This window comes from Cylas formicarius, unplaced genomic scaffold (genome assembly GCF_029955315.1).
Source record: "Cylas formicarius isolate icCylForm1 unplaced genomic scaffold, icCylForm1.1 PGA_scaffold_4__25_contigs__length_36172078, whole genome shotgun sequence".
Taxonomy (NCBI): Eukaryota; Metazoa; Arthropoda; class Insecta; order Coleoptera; family Brentidae; genus Cylas; species Cylas formicarius.
This window is the reverse complement of record NW_026844334.1, coordinates 35,287,988-35,303,357: the sequence shown is the minus strand read 5'-3', so window position 1 is coordinate 35,303,357 and position 15,370 is coordinate 35,287,988. Positions and strand designations below refer to the sequence as shown.

Sequence of the window (15,370 nt, the reverse complement as noted above, 5' to 3'; positions counted from 1 at the left end):
AAATTCGACTATGAAACGAAAAAAATAAACTTATCCAATCGCCCGCCGGCGAGAGCTTAGAACATCAAAACACCGTTCTGCGCAGGCGTCATTCGGAGGGCGCTCGACTATGAAATAAGAATGAACATTTTCAGGAAATCTGCAACCAGCGGGCGGCTGGCGCTCGACTATGAATACGAGTGTTAGTATCCACTTGAGCATCCCCAGATGGAATTTACTGAAACTGGACGGGATAGGAAGTCCCGAAGTATTTTAAAAAGATTTTTCAATTTTTTTTTTTGGAACTGAAAAAACTCGATTTTCTCGAATATCTTGTGTCCGATCGAAAAAATTCTTGAACTAGAAGAGGCGCGAGATTTGGCAAAATGACCAAAAAACATGTTTTTTTTATACAGTGTGTTCCAGATTCGCTTCTTTATACAACCACCTCCACTCTTATTATACCTACAGTGAAGATTGAGCAGGTAAAATTTTTGAGGAAACTTTATGCATTGGATTACCGGATTCAGGTTGGTTTGAAAGCTGTTAAAATGTGGCATTATTCAGACACTTTTTTAAATCGAGTAAGAGGAAGAAGAAGAAGTAAAACACTTTACATCTGCTCTTCTCTCTAAGAATTTCCACATTAGGGATGTTCCGCCACAAAATACACTTCACCACAACCTTACTACAAAAAATCCGAGAATATATAGAAATCTATAAACAACCAAACAAGCTTTACCGTCACTTTTCACCAATTTGGGAATCAGTCAGCCGAGACAATATTCATTCCCCTCCTTTAGTTCCGCCCTTCAAACAAATAATGTGTAGCAGATACAAAGTAGAATGCGAGCCAGTTTCGGTTGAGCTCTGAAGAAGCCAATAGCCAAAGTCAAAAATGCAACTAGAGGTCCAATTTAACAACCACCCTCATCGCTCAATCAAAAACCACGCAAATTAGGCATGTAATTTCTCTGTGGGATATAATTAATCTTTCTGCTTTAATTAATTTCCTGTTTGTTTTGTAATTTTCCAGATGAAATTGATTTTGGTTTGTGTGTATTTTTATGACATTTTTAGATAATATCTTTAGCACGATGGTGATCTTGTTCCGCATCGAAGTATTTTCGATTGATTTATTTTTTATTTTTATCTTTTTGTATATTTTTGATATTTATGACAAACTGAATGTTCCAGTAGTTAAAAATTTTGATGTATATAGCCTTGTTCTGCCTTGTACACTGTAGCTAATTCAGGCTGACAAGAAAGGTACGATTCTTCTTTTGCACAGACATTATGGGAAAATCATTTAAATCCCAATCTTTTTTAGTTTTCCAAAACATTGCTTGTGATATATCATGGTCTGAAGAATAAAAATATATAAAATAGGATGTCCCATAACAAAAAAGGCATTTTCAAAAATAAAAAGGGACGGGACTTTTTGCACCTTCGTATAGGAGATAAGCCGTTTATAAATCCAAACTTAGTAACTTAGTAACAAATATTTGTTTTACTAGGTTGGTAAGATTAATTGGCAAAGTTAGACCATTCCCATTGGAGTCAATGATTTAGCCTTAACAAACTGCTCGCCATAGCGCTTCCGTGAAACTACAATGTTATCCCAGTTTTCCTAAATGCCAATTGGATTTGTCAAAATTCTCGCTTCCACGGAGATTTAGTTTATCGACAGGAAATGACCTGAGGTCGCTATTGCCGCTATCTGTGAAACTTTAAGGAGCTATGATTCCTATATCTTGATTACTAAACACGAAATACATTTTGGGCAAATTTAATTTTGGGGGATGTTGTGAAATTATAAATCAAGGAGAAGTAAAATTGGGGTTTAATTTAACTCCAGACATTGTTTTAAACAAATGTCAAATAAATAAATCGACTGGCGAAAGTTGGAATCCATAATGATTTTTTAAACAATGCAACATTAGGTTTGCAATAATTAAGTAATTAAATGATTAAGTTCCACATAAGTTTTATAGGGGTGAATTATTAAGATCTAATTGACCTTGTACACTTTTTCAACTTTTTAAATTAATTTCCAAAGCTTCAAGTGAATTTAATTTGTACTTTTTACAAAACTTCTAGATTCCTCCTGCGTCGGTCAGTTTCAGTCAAGCTCTGAAGAAGCCAAGAGGATGATAGGCGAAATGTGAGCAAGTTCGACGCAGGAGGAATCCAGAAGATTTGTAAAAAGTATTACAGTAGCCTGTGGATGTTTTTTGAAAAAAAAAAAAAATTGTGTCTTTAACTTATAATTTGTTGGACTTTTATTATATTTTATTAATTTTTTACTTAAGAAGTTGTACACTTTCCACTTGAGTTTGCGAAATATGTTAGAATATTATATTTAGGACTTTCTTTGACTTTCGTAATAGTATAATACACAACAAGTGTGGTAAACGGCACTCGTTAGAATATTATATTTAGGAGTTTCTTTGACTTTCGTAATAGTATAATATACAACAAGTGTGGTAAACGGCACTCGTTTATTATACATAAAAATTAATAAAATTAATAAAAAATTAATAAAATACCTAATTATCTACTAATCTAGCTTGCGGAAACGCTCATTTTACTACGTCGGTTTCATTCGGATCGGATGTTTTCGGAGATATTTCCTCGGCAACATTACAAAGTGTCGAAAATCCCGAACGGCGTTCGGTTCCATTTCGGAAAGTCTCGGTGAGTCTCGTTTCGCGCGGGATCTACATATAGCAAATGGTCGAAAGTCCCGAACGGCGTTTGGGTTCGGGCGGGGTTTAGCTATGTAACAGCCGATCCACCAACAGCTGAGATATGATGTATCTTTATCGATTGACACAATGTTTAGGTTAGAACCAGCGATTTTTATAGAGATATCAAGTTTAAAACATTTAAAATGATTTGTCTTACTAAGCTAACATTTTATAACTTTTTTTTTAAACAGGAATTCAGTTAATTGTGGGTAGTAAATTCATAGAGTAATGCAGAACAGGAACATAACCCCTTAAAAATAGTTTTTCACGACGACTTTATGTATTATCCATGCAGATGGTGTAACGGTACGAGGTAAAATTGATTTAATATTTTATACTAACTCACAAAAAAGCATATTGGAAGGGACAGTGAACACTTGAAGGACCAAATACAAGACGGGAGTTGCAGACATGTATAAGATAGGAGACCAAAAGAATATATGCAAAAGACTTGCAACAAGGTAAAGAAGTTATTAGTAAAAAAAATATTTGCAGATATAAGTATTAATTTTAGAAGTATTAATTTTAGAAATGTCGAAGGTGCCTTACTTCCTTAAACTCAGTATGTACCTCTATGCAGAGGTGGAGGCAATCGAATGTATCCGTAGAACTGAAAGACTTGACTAGAGTTGTGGGAGCAAGCGACTGACCTAGATATTAGTTTGGATATACAGTTTGGCACAAAAGCTTGGCATGAGCTATTTTTGTCGCAAGGCCCTGTATAAAATTAACCAATTTGTTAGACCTACCCTTAATCAAATATGGACATAAATTTTGATTTTTTTCTGGGATTGGCAAGTATTTTATATTTTTTCGGCAGATAACATCTACCTTTGTATAATTTGATAGGAAGCACCCAGAAATATTAAATAACAATATATATATATATATACATATATATATATATATATATATATATATATATATATATATATATATATATATATATATATATATATATATATATATATATATATATATATATATATATGAGGACACTATATTCCGGGATATCATCCGTTCGCTCGTTGAACTCCGACTGGAATACTGGAACACTTCGAACACTTCGAACACGGAGCGCGAGCATTGAAGATGCCAAGTGAGATTTTGGCGAAACATCTGCAGGATTCCAGTCGGATGCCGGATTTGCAGGATTCCAGTCGGATGCAGGATTTGCAGGATTCCAGTCGGATGCAGTATTCCAGTCGGAGTTCAACGAGCGAACGGATGATATCCCGGAATATAGTGTCCTTACATTTTTCCATCCGTGAATCAATACGTGAGAATATATATATATATATATATATATATATATATATATATATATATATATATATATATATATATATATATGGATGGAAAAATGTGATGACACTATATTCCGGGATATCATCCGTTCGCTCGTTGAACACCGACTGGAATCCTGCTAATCCTGCATCCGACTGGAATCCCGCAGACGTTTCGCCAAAATCTCACTTGGCATCTTCAATGCTCGCGCTCCGAAAACACAGGATGCAGGATTTGCAGGCTTTTACTTGGACAAGGCACTGTGGATTGTACGTTAATTACAGGGAAATGTGGACAGAAAAAAAATTATACTATGTTTTAAGAACAATTATTAAAATGCAACCATTTGTAGTGTTTCCAAACGGTCGAACGTAAAATAGAAAGGGACAAATAGCTGTTTTGTTTGAATGACGTGATTTTTATACCGAAATAGGAAGACTAGATGGGTATAATCCGAATACGAATTAGCAAAATGTTGTTTGCTTTGAAGATACAGGATGCTAAATCCGCACAGGACACATGAATTCCCATGCATACAATCAATTATTGTTTCCAAAAAAGTAGATGTTAATTTTATTCAAGCCGCATTCAAAAGAATATTTTTTACTAACCCGTGAGCATGTTTTTGAATATTTTTTCATCGTTTTCATTTCCCCCTATTAATTAGAGCCACCAGCTAAGGTAAAATTTGACGTCTAGCAAATAAAATTTATCTCAATTTTGTGAGGGACAACGTTGAGAACTTCATTTTTAAGCAAGCACCTAAAAAATTAGTTACCTATTTACCCTATGGACCACTCTGTATAGAATTTTTCAGAGAAACTTCCACATGTTGCTGTAATACTGTTTACAAATGTTCTGGATTGCTCCTGCATCCCTGGTTTACAAATCAAACTAGCTAACGTTTGGCCAATCACCATGTTAACTTCTTCAGTGCTTAACTGAAACTGATAATTGGCGAAACGTTATCAAATTTTATTAAGGATTAAAAGCAAGATTTCAAATTTTTTGGTTGTGCATAACTCATTTAGTATTTCTTGTTCCAGCCAGTTGCGAGTGAACCTAGGGGTAAGAAACATTTATGGGCCCCTACCATATTTTACAGATAAGCTGAGACATTTCTCATAGCCACATAAAAATATACTTATAGCGATACAAGAATACATTAAAACCTGCAGCATTGCGGACCTGGGTTCTGCACTCACGGCCCCAGGACGCACCTGGAATGTCCCGCTCCCGAGGACCCCACCAAACCCCTTGTTGCGTTGGTGTAGCAGTTGATTGTTTATCTTTTCTGATGTAAAACTCTTCCAATGGTTGAAATGAAACAAAAATTTAAAACACAAGCTTTTTAGTAATTAAGTACTTCGATCCACATTTGCTTGCCCAATTAAAAACCTATATGAATAATATTTTGTATTTTTATGACAAATGTAACCTCTACGTTTATCCACCTTACTAGTAATTTACAATATTGTTTTTAATAAACTTCAAATGTATTTATTTAGTACTTCAAGAAGTGCCAAGAAACGTCAAATACCTACTGCTATTTTGAAATATATATTGTTATTAGTGGCTTCTATTAACTTATACAAAGGAGAGGTTACCTTCCGAAAAAATATAAAATACTTGCTAATATGCGAGAAAAAAACATAATTTATGGCCATATTTGATGAAGGGTAGGTCCGACAATTTGGCTAATATCAATGAATATAAAAATCATTTTTTATCCCTGTGTCTCAAATTTGATTCCTTTCAGCTTGCAAGAAAAATGGCTTTTACGAAGCTTTTGTGCCACACTTCTACATATAGTTCTACAGCTATATTCAATGGCATCCACATATGTATATAGGTACACACTGAGTTGAAGGAAACTGGTAGAGCATCTTCGGCATTTCTAAAATTACATTAACATAATTGAAATTTATTAATACTTATATAGTTTCAGGCGTATAATGTACTGTACTACATATTTCTACTAATATTTTTAATACTAATAATTTCCTTACCTTGTCGCAAGTCTCTTAGAAAAGCTTGCAAAATTCCTGTCTTATATTTGGTCCTCCAAGTGTTAATAATTGTGTTGTCCCTTCCTTAAAACGTATACACCATGTTTCTGTATATCTGAGATATCTTTTTGCAATGACATAAATATACTTATATTTCTTAACCTACAAACCTACACAGGGTTAATTAGTGTTATAAAATACGAGGTTTTTGCACTAAACATGCATCAATTCGTAGGGAAAAACTATTTGTTGAGCGGTTCTGTACCTGTTCTGCATTTCAACCTACCCACTCTATGAATTTACTACCTACAATTAACTGAATTTCTGTTTGCTTATCTATCATTCTATCATTGAAAAAATAACTTTTAAATAATTAGCAAAAGCACTTGAAATCGTTTTAAGGGGCAAGTTTTTTAATTTCCCTACTGTCCATGAAATTTCGACTGAAATAATTAAAGTAGGCAATATCCTACCCATATTATAAATCTTACATGACTCGAGGAATAAAAGAGATGATTTTCTACCCATATAACAATATATCACCATTTTTAGAAGAAGAAGTAGAAAGAAAATTGTCCCATTTCTAACCGACGATATTATAACTTTTCGACCTTATTAAGTTTATGATCTTTGCTAATTTTCTACAGAATCCGGGCGTATAATCAAAACCGGTCTTATTGTGCTGATTTTTGAACCTTCCAATTAGAATTCGTAAGATAAAAAAGACAGACGTATATTATCTTAAAATAAGACAAACGGCCCATTCACAAAGAGACCTTTCACAAAACTATACGGATTCAATGAAACTCCGAATCAAAAATTATTATTTGTAAAATGTTATACGGGTTTCGCCCACACGAGAATCATCAGGTCTACAAAAGCAATTTTTGAAATAATAAAATACAAAGATGTGAACTCCAACGCACGCAGACGCAGATACGTTTGATTTTACCAAGAACTAAAAAATTAAATAAATGTTTCGATTAAGTAAACAATATAAAAAACAGCAACAGAGTTACACCAGGGACCTGCAGTTTATATTACTAAAAACTAATGTAAGCCAAAATTCACAACGTCATTGACACAAGTAAGGAAAGCACTCTTTTTGGTTTTGGTGATTTTTAATTTCTCCAGAAGATCATTTTTTTTACTTTTTGGATATTCGTGTGAAGCAGTGATATTTTTATTAGTAGAAAAATTATGCCACCTCAGTTTCCTTGTACTTTTTCACTGAACTGAGTTGTTCGTGGACTTTGACGGAGATCTTCCTGTGAGACATTGCTACATAAATTACATTACAAATGTTACTGTTCAGTGTATTGGATCATTAACTTTTATTATAAATTGTTTTAATTTATCGTTTGTTTTAAACGATATAGATAAATTCCTGTTCTTGAACAATTCAGCTAAATATAAGGGCATATTACCGAAATAGGTCAAGCAGTGGAACATACATGTTGGAAGTTTTGATATTATGGCACAATACGAAATTGGTATGGTATTTGTTGGCAAACTTGTAAAATAATTTTTTGATAGAATAAAGTGGATGACCGTTATTGAATGCAATTTGTCTGAATTTGGGTATTCCGTCAGTATTTTCATTTTAAACAACGCAGCGTATCCCTCAAAAAAAATTAAACAAACAAGCCACTTCGTCTTAGCAGACAAATTATATTTATGAGTTGATTGAGAAACAATCGAAATTTCTTTACCAAATATGCCTTCCCTTTCTTTGAATATATTTGTTATTACGCAACAACAAGTATGGTAAGCGGCTTGTGAGTCACGAGTTTATTAACACTCGTTACTTAAATATTTTTTTCTAAAACACGCGTTCACTCACAGAGTGACGTCTGACAAGACCATCAGAATTGACAAACGTCAAAACATAAAATATTTATTATTTTACGTTACTACTTATATATAGCTGTCAAGCCGATAAAAAAACAATTTTGATTGGTTAAACACGTTACCGGTTTCTGTAAAAGTTAATTCAAAACAACAAGTGTTCTTCACTGACATTACCATCGAAATTGATACACATCAAATTTCAAGCCGTGGGAAACGTCTCCGAAAACATCTGCCAAACCGGTACGGTAATATGGTAATATTCCGGAAATGTCCAAAGCGGCACGCAGCCGTAGGACACGAAACTGACCTATTAAAATGACACTCTCCGCAAGCTACATCGGCCTGTAATTCAGTATTTTATAGAATCAACACTCATTGCGATAAGATTTTCTTATAAGCGGTGTTTTTTTCGATCTATAGAATCACGTTGCAATAAAACAACGATGGACTATTCGATTGACATTAATTTTGTTTATCCGAAAGATAATCTTGTAGAATTACATTTTAAATATGATTTCTGGCATATGACCGCCACGGCTGGCGCGAATGTAGTCCAATCTGGACGTCAACTTTTCGATGGCTTTTTCCAACATTTGTGGCCGTATATCGGCAATAACACGGCGAATGTTGTCTTCCAAATAGTCAAGCGTTTGTGGCTTATCCGCATAGGCCAATGCCCATAATAATGCCATAATGCCCGAATTGTGAGGGCCTATCATAACGCTAACTTTCCTGGCTACTGGATTGGAACAAATGGATATATAAAATGGCCAAATAGATCACCCGATTCATGGAACTTGTATTTTTTTGAGTGAGGATACCTACAAAATAAACCTTATGCCGTCAGTACAAAGGCAGATTTCAGGAATGCTGCCACTGAAATAGCTTTTAGGGTGCCACAAGCACAGTCATTTGTTACCTTAGTAAATTTGAGTAACGCTTGTGATTCAGTTCCATAAGCCTGAGCCTGAGATTTTATTTCGTATAATTAAATCGAAGTTTATTGTTTTTTCTTTTTTTTATATCAATAATGACCATTTTTATTCTATTAGGGGTCTAAAAATGTGTATTTTTAACGGTTAAATAAAAATTACCCAAATTATTCGGTTCAAATTTCATAGAATTTTTTATTTACTGTCATGGTCAATTAACAAAAACGAATATTTGGTGTTTGAAAAAATAATTGAAGATAAGAAATCCGAGTATGTAGTTATATGGCCACTTATGATGAGTATGTTAATAAAGAATAGTAATATGAGACATATACTTATTCAGCAGCTTTAATTATATAAATACGCGCGCTAATCATAACATAGTCCAGTTTTGAAATCGCTTTGCGTTAGTAATTATTGTGTTACTTGTGTTATAAATACAAAACCGTTTTTAAAAATACGAGTGTCACATTTTGAAATAGAATTATAACACAGAGTTCTGCGACGATACATGTTTGAGTTGTACCTAAGAAGGAAATATCAAAAGATTTTGGGCATATCCCTTGTCAGCTGTCAGACAGAAGGCAGTTTTTTCACCCTTTTTGAAAAAGTAATCAAAGACAACAATAAATTTTTCAATTATTTTTATCTATCTTTCTTAGTAGAAACACTAAATGGGTATGAAGCATCAGGACACTCTAATAAGACCATGTGCTCCCCCAAAGAAATGATTGCAGTCATAAATAAGGTAAGATATTTGTTATTAAACAAAATAAATAAGAACTAAAAGTTCAGATTTTCACGAAATTATATATTATGACATGACAATTGTTTCGACAACACCGTGTCTTTATCAAATGTAATATTTACAAACTACCTGCTACTATATATACCGAAAAATGACCATAAAACCTTAATTAATGTTGTAAGAATTTAAGTTCAATAAAGGAGAGGTATTTAAATTTAATTGATTAAGCAATACATTTGAATGTTTCATTTTGTTAATCTCCACGGGTTCCAATAAATTTAATTTTCTACTTTTTGTGGCTCTATGTAAAATAACAAAATTGTCGTCAAAAATGTGTTTTACTGTGTTTAAGTGTGTAACATAATTAGAATCTAAACTATTGTTTTTAAACGCTCTTTTATATTCGTTAATGCGTTTCTTGAAGGATCTACCTGTTTGTCCAATTATGAACCCACAACTGCCTAAATTATATTATTTTATATAATTTTATTTTGAATTGAATGGACAGATTTATATCTCTAAAGAAGGTTTGATTATGGGAAACCCACTTAGTCCTTTGTTAGCCGAGATTTGTATGGATAATTTGGAAAATATCATACTAGAACATACTTTAAGTAAAAGTTTTGTTATGGTTGTATAGATACGTGGATGATATCTTTGCTTGCTTTGTTGGACCGGACAGACAATCGAATTCTTTTTTAAATTACATTAATTCATTACATAATCGTATAAAATTCACTATCGGGATTGAACAAGATTACTCTATTAATTTTTTAGACTTAACTATTACAAAAGCGCAAAACAAATTAGATTTTTCAATATATCATAAACGTTCACACACGGACTTAGTCATACATAACAGCTCAAATCACCCTTATACACACAAAATGGCTGCATTTCACTCTTTTATACACAGACTTCTTAATACGCCACTCTCAACAGAAAATTACAACAAAGAACTTAATATCATTAAACAAATTAGGAATAAAAAACAAATCCAGACAACGGTAAACTCTATTTATCCGAAACCTAATACAGAATTCGAAAAATTTAAAACAATTATATACATAGGAGAACCTAGTGAAAAAGTTTCAAAACATTTGTCAAAATGTGGTTTAAAAATAGCTTTCAGAACTAACAACACAATAGGAAAATATTTAAAAAACAATAAAACGAAGTGTCCAAAATCCCAAAAATCAAAATAAATTACCATCATTTTATACAACAAGTGTAGTGTTATTGTTGTCAATATCCATGCGTAGTGAATTTAATTGTTTGGTTATTACCAATTGTCACCCCCTCTACTCAAATATCATTCCGACTTAGAAAATTTGTTGTTAACATGGTGTTAATATTTTAAAGAAACAAAAAACTATTTTTAATCTGTGATCATCCCTCTTTGTTTTGTTTAAACTAATTTTAATGTTGACAAGAACATGATGGCAAACTGCTTTTGGATTGATAATTTATAGTTAAAATTAACTGCTCATTCTGTAAATGAAAATTAACAAAATAAATAAAAACTAAAAGTTCAGATTTTCACGAAGATTATATGGAAAATATCATATTAGAACATAATTTAAGTAAAAGTTTTCTATGGTGGTATAGATACGTGAATGATGTCTTTGCTTGCTTTGTTGGAACGGACAGACAATTGAATTCTTTTGTAAATTTCATTAACTCATCACATAATCGTAGAAAATTCATTATTCGAGATTGAACAGGATAACTCTATCAATTTTTTAGACATAACTATTACGAAAACGGAAAACATTTTAGATTCACACACGGACACAGTCACACATAAAAGCTCAAATCACCCTTATACACACAAAATGGCTGCATTTCACTCTTCTATACACAGACTTCTTAATACGCCACTCTCGACAGAAAATTACAACAAAGAACTTAATATCATTAAACAAATTGCACTGAACAACGGCTACAATCCGTCCATTATAGATAAAATTATAAATAAAAAAACAAATACAGATAACAGTAAACTCTATCTATCCGAAACTTAATAGAGAACACGAATAATTTAAAACAATTACATACATAGGAGAACCTGGTGAAAAAGTTTCAAAACATTTGTCAAAATGTGGTTTAAAAATAGCTTTCAGAACTAACAACACAATAGTAAAATATTTAAAAAACAATAAAACGAAATGTCCAAAATCCCAAAAATCAGGTGTCTACAGGTTGAAATGTGGATCTTGTCCTAAAATAACAATAACAGGTAGATCCTTCAAGAAACGCATTAACGAACATAAAAGAGCGGTTAAAAACAATAGTTTAGATTCTAATTATGCTACACACTTAAATACAGAAAAACACATTTTTGACGATAATTTTGATATTTTACATACAGTCACAAAAAGTAGAAAATTAAATTTATTGGAAGCCATTGAGATTAACAAAATGAGACATTCAAATGTATTGCTTAACGATCAATTATATTTAAATACCTCTCCTTTATTGAACTTAAAGTCTCACAACAACTTTAATTAACTTTTTATGGCCATTTTTCGGTTTATATAGTAGCTGGTAGTTTGTAAATATTACATTTGATAAAGACACGGTATTCTCGAAATAATTGTCATGTCATAATATATAATTTCTTGAAAATCTGAACTTTTAGTTCTTATTTGTTTTGATAAATGGATTTTCATCAAGTAAAATCCACCTCAGTTCAATTTGTTATTAAACGTTTAAAGTATATAAACTCATATCACAGTAATAAACTAATAGCAAATTAACCCCAATAACAAATTAAATAGACGAAAATCAAAGGATTAGTAAAAATTATAGTCTCAAATAAATTATTTTGTTTAATACTGGGCGGTCACTGTTGTGATTACGTTGGGAATTAATACTCTCACTATTATAATGTAGGAAGGAGTGGTGTTAAGGCGACGTCGAAGGACAAGAAGACGATGAGGAACTTGGTGCAGGATCGCATGTAATAAATGATGGTTGACAACGCTTTTTTGTGTGGATATTTTGTATTAATTGCACCACACTCATTCAAAACTCCAGTTTATCTTCACTTGTCGGGTTTTTTACCAAAAATGTTTCATCCTCGCCAGATGGATTGTCCTGGCAATGTACTGACATGGAATTGCACTAGTATTTCATTAGTGACTGTTTCTTCTTCTAATTCATTTTCGTTAACCTGTGATTGCTGAAGAGTTAGAGAATAATCTAAGCTTGATTGCGTCTCATCTGGTTGTACTACTTTTAGCAAGAATGTTGTGACGCATATTTTGCCACTTTCCCGTAATGATTTCCCCTGAAACGAAAAAAAAAAGATGACTGTCCTGGCACAAAACAATTTTTAGAAAATTATTAATATAACATCGTAACTCAGGCAGTAGAGATTTCTTATTTTGTTCTAGATCTTCCTGAGTAACCTTTACAGACCTTTATTGTTACTATTGATTGGTAACGAGCACGATAAGTAAAATTGTACGTTTGGTATGCAAATATTTATGGGATCTGCTGACACATGAATTTCTCCCACAAGCAACAGAAGAAAAGTGTCTACAAATATCAGATGAATTCGGAGATAACGCTCAACTTTAATGAACCTTAAATTCAATTGATATTTTTACATATGTCGATGTAGGAGCTTATGGTAAACACTGTGATTGATCTGGTTTTCAACTTACTATTTTTTTTTAATTTGATTTCAAAAAATAAATTAAAAATTGCACCACCCCGTCCCTTAAATTTAAGGTCTAGAACGGAAAATTTTCAATTTGTGCTTGTTGCGGATGATGCATTTGGGCTATCAGATGTAATACGGCCGTATCCAGGACATAATTTAACAGACAAACAGAAAGTATTTAATTACCGATTCAAGCGTGCAAAGAAGATTCATCGAATGCGTTTTTGGCATTTTATGCAATAAGTGGAGAATTCTGAATCGCGAAGGAATGCATAATTTAGTACGAATAAAGGACGCGTAATGGTATGCATGTAAGTGAAAAAAAACTAATTTTGACTAAAATTAAATGTAATCAACAGAGGGACCAATCACCATGGCAAATGAATTAAATATAACATTGTTTTTTTAAACGTATTACCACAATAATAAATAGTTATCTTACCTATTTCTTTTTTATCCTTCTTATCCTTCTCTAAATAATCTTCTTCCCTATACGCTTCCCTCCAAGCTTTTTGTTTTCCAAGCCTATCTTTAAATGCATCTGCTGTTTTGTCCCACAAACAAGGTTTACTTTCTTTAAGTTCAATTAAAGTAACAAGTCGTACTTAAAGAATTTTTGACTCATGTTTTTAAAGTATACTCAACTATTCCACACCTATTATTTCAAATCACTGACCTACGTAGTAGCGCAGTTGACTGAATGCAGCTTCTGTTGTCAAACCGACAAATCTGATGGGCGTAATTCATGTGAAAGAATCAATTTAATTCCACTGAAACCAGCGCCGGTGTCGGTACCGACATCGGCTTTAACGGTGTCTGAGAAAGCGGCCTAAAAACCATTGAAAATCAAAGTTTTCACATGTCTAATCATATTTAAAGATACACGACGTGCCAAATTTATCGTCATAATGAATATCAACGATCTCTTATAATTCGATGCTGAGTAGATCGGAGAAATAACGAAGATGCGGATTGTTTAATTAGCGAGAAAGCTTTTAAAAAAGGGTGTTGTTGTTCGTCATCGGTTCTCGGATAACAAATTGCTTTTGGTGCTATGCCTCTGCCGTTTTTAACGGCCAACTTTTTATATACGCAATTCGCAAAACACGAACAAAACTCGATTACCCGAAAGCGTAAACAACGAGGATGAAAACTTTTAGCACTAGACTCATTGTTTACATTTCATCCCGTTATATTTTTGATGTTAAAATATAAACTACAATTCATTAGAACAATATACGGCTTTTGAATACGAAGAGAGCCCTTTGTAATTTTAACGGTCCGGCATTTGCTTTTGTATAATTTTATAACGACTGGGCCATAAATCAAAAAAATTTATGCATGTAAACGATTTAATGAATCGTTTTACGGGTTTGTAGGTATTTAAAATTTTAATTCGTGGCAGACTGTAGATATGTAAGTATACATATGTTAACTTAAGGGGTGGCGTAAGGGGTTCAACCCTGAATAAAACTCTCTCCAAAAACCAAAGCACTGTTCTATTTGACCACCTCTTCCAACATTGGCTTTCGGTTCTTCGGTGTACGTCGTACTGCTCTTCATTCTTGCGTAGCTGGAACGGCATGCCGCTCGTCCGTTCTGACCGACCATACGTGACTTTTGGCGGCCATATAAAAGATATCGCTAACACATACTTGGATATATATGTATATATAACTTGTAAAAATATCAAAATAATTTTATGAGAAAAGTTATTAATTAAAATACATAGGTACACATCTTCTGTAATTCTTCAGAGGGCTCTTTGAAACTGATTTCATGATTAGTCTGTCCCCATCCAACTGGAACACAGGTAGAGACCTCTGTTGGTGGTTTCTATTATTTGGATGTATGGATAAATTTTTTCATGGATAGAAGAAAGGGCGAGACGTGGGTAGTTTGGTTTTATGATTATATTTGGTCGTTGTCATTTTCAATATATAGATTCAGATATAATATATTGGCAATTGAGCGGTCAGAGTTACTCTGTGTAAGTAGTTTTGGTGATGTGTATTTGAGATGGTTAAGAGATTCATGTTTAGACAGAAATATTGCTCTGAAAGTCAGGAATTAATCACGCAGAATTTTTGAGCCGTATGGTGATGCTACAATACATTTCAGTCGCGATCCGTGCGAGCCTGGAT

The 15,370-nt window shown here is 32.9% G+C and overlaps 1 protein-coding gene across 5 annotated transcripts in view; it reads left to right on the top strand.

Moving 5' to 3' along the window:
• Nucleotides 1–15,370, top strand: part of LOC132701219 (chaoptin-like) — a 701,991-nt gene that overhangs the window by 114,964 nt on the left and 571,657 nt on the right. The gene's annotated exons all lie outside the window — the stretch shown is intronic.